This window comes from Nannospalax galili, unplaced genomic scaffold (assembly GCF_000622305.1).
Source record: "Nannospalax galili isolate Female #2095 unplaced genomic scaffold, S.galili_v1.0 scaffold664, whole genome shotgun sequence".
In the NCBI taxonomy this organism is placed as follows: Eukaryota; Metazoa; Chordata; class Mammalia; order Rodentia; family Spalacidae; genus Nannospalax; species Nannospalax galili.
In genome coordinates this window covers 4,225,287-4,233,228 of record NW_008354274.1, presented here as the reverse complement: position 1 = coordinate 4,233,228, position 7,942 = coordinate 4,225,287, and the positions used below count along the sequence as shown (strand labels likewise).

At 52.6% G+C, this 7,942-nt stretch overlaps 1 protein-coding gene across 1 annotated transcript in view; it reads left to right on the top strand.

Annotated features, from left to right (window-relative positions):
* The first annotated feature begins 3,559 nt into the window (after positions 1-3,559).
* The window catches only part of Mafk (MAF bZIP transcription factor K), a 15,419-nt gene continuing 11,036 nt past the window's right edge, over positions 3,560-7,942 (top strand). The window contains exon 1 of the mRNA XM_008851419.3: positions 3,560-3,752. The gene's annotated coding sequence lies outside the window, so the exon portion shown is untranslated. The remainder of the gene's footprint in view (positions 3,753-7,942) is intronic.

The following is a 7,942-nucleotide window of genomic DNA, read 5'->3' as shown; positions in this document are numbered from 1 at the left end:
GGTGGAGGAAATGTACTCAGAGAGGGTGACTAGTGCACTCAAGGTCACACAGCTGGTCAGAGGCTGGGAAGTATTTGGAAGCCAAACTGCCTCCCCACCCAGGCCTGTCTCACTCTCTTCTCTCTGCTATAAGTCGGTAAGACCCCCTCTTCCCTGGGTACACAGTCAGACCACCTTCCTCATCCTAGAAGCCAGTGGGTGCACCTGTGGCTCTCAGCCCAGCCTGCAAGCTTGCTATAGACAGGAACCCACCAGCCCCCACCCTCCTAAGAGAGACCAGAGCTCCAGGAAACTTCCTCAAGGGCATAGCTGTGTTCAGGTAAGTGACTGATCTCTGCCCACAGCCTCTATCTGCTCATCCTCTGCTCATCCTCCTGAAAGTGAGTGAGCAGGAAGTCTTGACTAAGTACTCCACCCATCATTTAAGCAGGATGCAGCCGTTGTGCAGGCACCAACCTCCACCTGCAGTGCCTCCATGTCACAGGCCTGGGCAGCGAACACTGCCCCTGTCAGCTCCTTGAGAACCAGGCTCCATCATCTACAATGGACACCGTAGGATATCCTGGAGTTTGGTCTCTCTAAGGCTCTGGTCTCATTTTTCAGGGGTTTGAGTCCCTGGGAAGCACATGTGGACTTGGGTGGAACTGCTTTCCCTCCCCCTCAAGGCAGGAGATAGCCCATTCCCGTCTTTAACCTCACTGCTTAGTGAGCTATGTTGCTGGTTTCAATTTACCACCTTTCTCCAGCTTTTCCAGGGCCAGCTGAGTCCCTTTTAGCCCTTCCCACCTCCCCAGCTTTCTGGAGAAAGGAGGGCAGGTCTGTTCTTAGCTCTCTGGAGATAACCATCCTCCCTATGTAGTGGATTCCCCTCCCCCAAGTACCAGTCCAGGCTCTGGTGGTTACTTGACCTTTCCCAGGGCAATGAGGGACAGATTATCAGGGTGTAACCCACATCACCTCTGCCATAAAAGCCATAATAAAAGGGAGCATTTATTATAGCAAGACAAGTCACCTAGACGGGTCTCCATTGCCTCTCAGCAACTGAATTCACGTGATCCAGGTGTGGTGCACACTTACAAATAATCCCAGCACTCAGAAGGCAGAGACAGAGTCCAACATTTTTTTCCTTTTAGACAGGGTCTCACTGTGTAGCCCTGGCGGCCTGAACTTTCTATGTAGACCAGGCTGGCCTCAAATTCACAGAGATCCTCCTGCCTCTGCCTCCCAAGTGCTAGAATTAAAGGCATGTGCCACCACATCTGGTCCAAATTCCATGGTCTTGAAACATAGCCCAAGCTGGCTCTGAGTTCACAATACTCCTGCCTCAGCCTTTCTGGTGTTGGGATTATAGGTGTGCCCCATCATGGCCAGTTGTGACTTTGTATGTGTGTGCATGTTAAGGCCAGTGGACAACCTTGGGTGTTGTTTCTCAGGAGTTTCCCATCTTGCTTCTTTAGATAGGGTCTCTCATTGGCCTGGAGCTTTCCAAGTAGGCTAGGCTAGCTGGCCAGTGAACCCCAGGGATCCTCTCTCCTAATCCCCAACACTGGGATGACAAGTACACACCTGGCTGTTTTCTCTGTTTTTTTTGATGTAGGTTCTGGGGTTGAACTCATGTCCTCCTGCTTGCTAGACAAGCACACTACTGACTGAGCCATCTCCCCAGCCTGTGTTTCTGGATCTCTTGCCTTAGAATAAGACAATACTGTTAAAACAGAGTTCCATAAGAACCATGTGAGAGCAACTCAGAGGCACAGCACCCAAATACTCTACTGGTGGGAGAGAGTCCCTGAGAAAGGACCACCCAGGACAGGTCCAGCTGTGTAAGCAGATCCTGGGGGACCACTCTGAAAACATCCTGGTGACATGAGCTTTGTGTATTAGTTACTGCAGTCTCCAAGTTACTGGCAGGCTCAGAGAGTGCCTTCTAGTGGCCAGTACAGGAAGAACATTTGGAAGCAAGAACAGATGGAAGACCATGGACCTTCTACACATGGCCACAGAGTGGTACTGACCACACAGAAACCCACTGTCACTAGCACCCGGACATGTATTCAGCTCACCGTTCTGGGCACCACTTATGTTGAGAGATGGGCCTCAAAATGTAGCCTGGGACTGGTCTCCCATCTGTGGGTCTCAGGGCCATCACCCTCAATTCCAGCTTTCCTCTGGGGCAGGAAGAGGGTAGATGGCTCCTGGGGATCCTGGGCGGGAGACCCCCCGCAGACTGCTGTGTTGGGCCAGAGATAGGGAGCTCCATAAGGGCGGTGCTTTTCTCTGTAGTAGAGAGCCATTTATGAACACAAATTCACATCGGGGAGAAATAGTTTTCTACCCATTGCTTCCTCGAAAATGGAAAATTGAGGCACGCATGGTGGTGCACACCTATAATCCCATCACTCAGGGGTCAGGAGAACTAAGAATTTCAAGCCAGGACCAAGCAAGATGGCTCAGCACCTGTCACCAAGACTGATAACCTGAGTTTGATTCCTAAAGCTGCCACACACATGCCGTGGCATGTGTGCACCCCTCCCCACATATATACACATATGCAGAATATAAATAAATGTGTATATTTTTATGTATGTGAGTGTTTTGTCTGCATGTCTGTAAGTGCAATGTCAACAGAGGCCAGAGAGGGTGTTGGATCCCCTGGAACTGGAGTTTGGAATGGTTGTTAGCCACCATATAGGTGCTGGGGATTGATCCCAGATCCTCTGAGTGCTCTTAACCACTGAGCCATCTTTCCAGCCCCAAAGAAGTATATATATATATATATATTATTTTATGAGTATGAGCGTATTGCCTGCATGCATTTAAGCGAACCTGTGTTGTGCAGTGCCCTCTGAAGAGGGTGTCAGGTTCCCCTGGAACTGGAGTTACCGACAGTTGTTAGCTGCTATGTGGGTACTGGGAATCGAACCCAGGTCCTCTGCAAGAGCAACCAGTGCTCTTAACTGCTGAGCCATCTCTCCAGACCCAGAAGGATATATTTTCAAAGCTTTATAAGTATTGACAGTCAATTTGGGCTGCAGATTCAGACCCTGTCTCTGTCTCTAACAGCCAAGTCTAAAGGTGAAGGTGTGGGCCAGCAGGGGACGCTAGGCACCCCTCTTCCTCTGTGGGGTACACGTGCCCTGCAGCCGAGGTGGTGTAATTGACCCACTCCGCAGCACCGAACCTCTGTGACTGTGGTGCCAAGTCCGGAGCACTGTGGTCAGCAGCCCTCTGCAAAGGCCCCAGGGAGCCCCTGGCACAACAGTGGGTGGCACCGAGACCTACATGGTGTCCAGACTGCGCGTAAGGCCTGGGGGATTCGGGGAGCAGTCATCCCCCACCTTAGGAAGGGCGCGTGGCTCGGAGCGTGCACCTCAGCATCTTCGCGTTTTGGGAGGCGTGAGACTCAGGAAGCTGGACCAGGGAGGGGCGTGGCCGGCGAGGGCGTGGCGCCGGAGAAAGAGTCCGGAAAGGGGCGTGGCTTCAGCGTGCCAGGAGGTGCTACCGTCGCGGGATGGGCGGGGCCTGCCAGGCGGGCGGGGCGGTGACGCGCGCCGACGCGCGATCCCGGAAGCGGTGTCAGTGCTGGGCAGCCGGCGGCGGGCGGCGCGGCTGGGACTTGTTGTTCTCCAAGTCGGAGCGTAGAGCCGGGAGCGCGCAGGCGGCGGCGGCCGCGGAGAGCGCGAGAGCAGGAGCGCGCGTGGACAGCGCGTGCCCGCGAGGAGCCGCCGCGCCCGGCCCCACGCGCGATCGCGGTGAGTGAGGGGCTGCGGGAACCCCGGACGAGACCCGGGACGGCCGCTGAGTCACGGCTGAGCTTGTGCACCTGCCAGGGTGCGCGCCGCGACGGCCGCGGTGTCCGACCCGCGCACGTGCCACGCGCGACCGGGGAAGGGGACTGTGCGGCCGCGTCCCGCGCACCCCGCCACGTGCACCTGCCCACTTCCGCCCCGGGGCCCCGAGCACGCGCTCCCCAGCTGGACTTCCCGGGGCCTGGGTGGCCGGTGTCACTTTCTAATCAGCTGACCCGCCAGGGGTGCCGGAAGGAAGGCAGGCAGGTCGCGACGTGGAAGTCGTGGGTGGGGAGCCCGGCAGGTGACCGAGTTGGCGAGGCTGGCGCTTTCCCTCGCTTTCTTCAGGTGTGGTCAGGGTCCAAGGTTCCTTCCAACTCCTTAAGTGGGGTGAGCCGACAGGTGTGCTAGGGTGTGCCGAAAGAAGAAACAAAATCTAGACAACTACAGGCGGCAGAAAGCCTCTCGGGGGTCCGAAATGCCTGGCTTGGGGAGGCTTGGGGCAGAGCCCCCTCTCCTGGCATCCTTACACCTGGAGATGGGAGCCACGCTTTCCAGAACCTGCCCTGTTCACAGAGCAGGCTGTGTTTGGGAGGTCAGGCAGCCTGGTTCTCAGGTGAACAGCAACGCGGTGCCTTGCTTTTCATCTGGACAGCTCTTGGAGTCAAAGCAGAAACTGGTTATACTTTACCTGTTTACTTGACCGAAGGAAGGGCAGGCACCCACCTTTTTCTTGACAGGTGCCTGGTCCCAGTCCCCCAAACCCAGCCCACTCCATAGCCCATTAAAGCTAGCTCTGTACGGTTCAGCCTTTCTCCTAAAATGGATTCACCTGAATCAGCTGCGGGACAACCCCCCCCCCCCCAGGTTGACATGAGGGATCTTTCTGTGACAACCACAGGGAGGGAATCTGTTAAAGTGCATGTGGATACAGGATACCTCTGCAGTGGGCCTTTCCAAGCCTGATGTCTTCAGGGCCAGACAGCTTTTTTTTTTTTTTTTTTTTTTTTTTTTTTTTTTTTTTTTGTCTTTTTTGAGACAGGGTCTTCCTGTAGCCCTCGCTGGCCTGGATTCACTATGGAGACCAGGCTGGCCTCCAACTCACAAAGATCCGACTGCCTCTGCCTCTCGAATGCTGGGCGCTTGGCCCAGAGAGCTTTTTTAAAAGGTGTCACAGTGGCACAAGATGGCACAGCATCTAGGAGCCTGAGGCAGGAATATTTAAGTTCAATTTGAGGCCAGCTTGGGCTACGTATATAGTTCAAGGCTATCCTGAGCTACATAGTGAGACCCTGCCTTAAGAAAACACAAGTTGGGCACAGTTGGGCATACCTTTAATCCAGGATTTGGGAGGCAGAGGCTGGCAGATCTCTGTGAGTTCAAGACTAGTCTGGTCTACATAGTGAGTTGCAGGCCAGCTGGGGCTACAGGGAGACCTTGTCTCAAAAAGATCCGCCCCCCCAAGTTATTAATTTAAGCAGGTGGGTGGGGTCAGGAAAGTAGTAGGTGGGTTGGATACACCTGTAGCCTGTGTTACTGTGGCAGCCCCCACTGACGACAACAGAAACTTCTCCCTCTTTAGATCACCCAACAGGAGTGTGTCCTAAGTTTGACCTTGGTAAAGGGAGTCTACTGTTAGAACTTAAAACTAGACTTCTCCTAATTCTAAAATAAAACTTTTACTAAAGAAAAAAAAAAAAAACCCCAAAACAAGTGAGGCTTCTCTGGAATACTCTGAAGCCTGCACAAGCTCAAGGCTGTGTACTTTCCAGGTAGCTGTTAAAAATGGGAGTTGGACAGATGATATTGGAAGGCCAAGTTTTCTGAGAGTTGCCCTTTCTGTCCTAGCCCTTTCTCCAGACCCTCAAGGTGGCTGGTGAGACTTTTTCCGGCCACTTTGTCCCAGGGACCCTCAACTTTCACTCCTCAGCTCTGCCAGCCAGCGGGTTTGTTTACAGTCTCCAGCAAATGGCTTACTGTCTAGACCTAGAAGATGTGCCTGTTTCTGCCCCGGCTGTTCCGAGTCTAAAGGTTTCTTGGAGTGGACTTTCTGGATCCCGGGTCCAGTCCACACGGGAAATGGAAATCAGGCCAGCTGGGAGAATTCTCTGTGTGGCCGATCCCGGGAGCTGTAAACAGTGACTCACTCTCCTGCCCCACCCTCCCTGTCCCCCGCTTAGGGAAGATGCCCCGGCATTCCTATTTATTTTTGCTTTTTGTAAGTCACACACATGTTATATTTCCTTTTCTATAGTTTCAGGAAACTGGAAGTGTTATCTGAAAATTTGTAGAATTTCACAGCAGGTAGAAACAAACCTGGGTGATCACACAGCCCACTGTCCCCACAACCTTCCCCTGTAGGGGAGAGCTCTGTAGTCTAGAAAGTTCGATGGCTGTCTGCCCTGGTCTGAGGTCAGAGATCAAGATCAGAAGCTGGAGGTGGGGGGAGTCTGGTGGTGGGCCGCACCTGCCAGCTCTTCAGTGGGGCCATCTGGTGTCATGGAGGGCAGGACAGACACCCTTTCCTAGGCTTCTGTCCCTGCCCAAGACCACCCCTCTGTTTACAAAGCAAACCTTTCTTTGTGTCTTGATACCCCTCAGGGAGCTGGTGTAGGTAACATAAGTTCTTTTTCCAGGAGCTCACTGTGCACTGAGGAGGCTGAAAGAATATTCTAGAACCAGGTCTAGGTCCAGAGCCCATCCCAAAGAAGGCAGCTAGAAGGTCTTTCTGGAAGAAGCAGGAATTGATAGGCAGAGACCTCATGTCCAGTATAGCCAGGGCTCTCAGCAGCCAGAGGAGGAAGGCCTGGCGAGGTATCCCAGCCAGGGGGTATGGAACTCAGAAGGCACCCTAAGACTACTCCTGCTGTCTGTGGGGCTATGTTTGAAGCACCAAGGTCAGGGTTAGGGGCCTGCTGAGTCAAAGCTGGGGCCCAGAGAGAAGTTGAGCCACACCTAGGGATGAATGGAAGAGCTGGGTGTAATCCCAGCACTTGGGAGGCAGAGGTCAGAGAATCTTGAGTTCCAGACCAAACTTGGGTATATGAGTCTCTGTCTTCAGAAGCAGGCTGGGGAGATAAATCAGTCAATAAAGTGCTTGTGTCGAGGGGCTAGAGCAATGGCTCAGTGGTTAAGAGCTGTTCTTGCAGAAGACCCGGGTTCAAATCCCAGCACCCACATGGCAGCTAACAACTGTCCGTAACTCCAGTTCCAGGGGAATCTGACAGCTTCTTCTGTCCTCCGCGGGCACTGCATGGATGCACTTACCTACACGCAGGCAATACATACATACACATAAAATAAAAATAATAAAATATGAAAAAAAATTTTTAATTGTTTATGTGTATGAATGTTATACCTGTATGTATGTAAAAGCATCCATATTGTGCAGTGCCTGTGGAGGCCAGAAGAGGGCATCAGATCCCATGGAATAGGGATTACAGACAGTTGTTAGCTGCCATGTGAGTGCTGAGATTCAAACCCAGGTCTTCTGCAAGAACAACCAGTGTTCTTAACCACTGAGCCATCTTTCCAGCCCCCAAATAAACAATTTTTTTTTTTGGTCTTTTTGAGACAAGGTCTCCCTGTAGCCCCAGCTGTCCTGGAACTCACTATGTAGACCAGGCTGGCCTTGAACTCACAGAGATCCACGTGCCTCTGCCTCCTGAGTGCTAGGATTAAAGGCGTGTGCCACCACACCCGGCCTCAAATAAACAAATTTTTTAAAAATTCAATAAAGTGCTTGTCTAAACCCACAAAAAAATGTTGAGCATGGCCAAGTGTGGCGGCATACACCTTTAATCCCAGCACTCAGGAGGCAGAGGCAGGTGGAGCTCTGTGAGTTCAAGGCCAGCCTGGTCTACATAGTAAGTTCCAGGCCAGCTGGGCCTATAGAGAAACCGTCTCAAAAAAATAAAATGTTGGGTGTGGTGGGTAGGCAGAGACAGGAGGATCCCTGGGACTTACTGGTCAGTCAGCATAATCTGTGTTGAGTTGCAGGCCAGTGAGAGACACTGTTTCAAAAAACAATGTAGGACTGGAGAGAGGTCAGCAGCTAAAGACACTTGTTGCTAAGCCTGACAACCTGAATTCAATTCCCTAGGACCCCCATGCTCTGACCTCCACATACCTGCTGTGGCAAATGTGTGGAGACT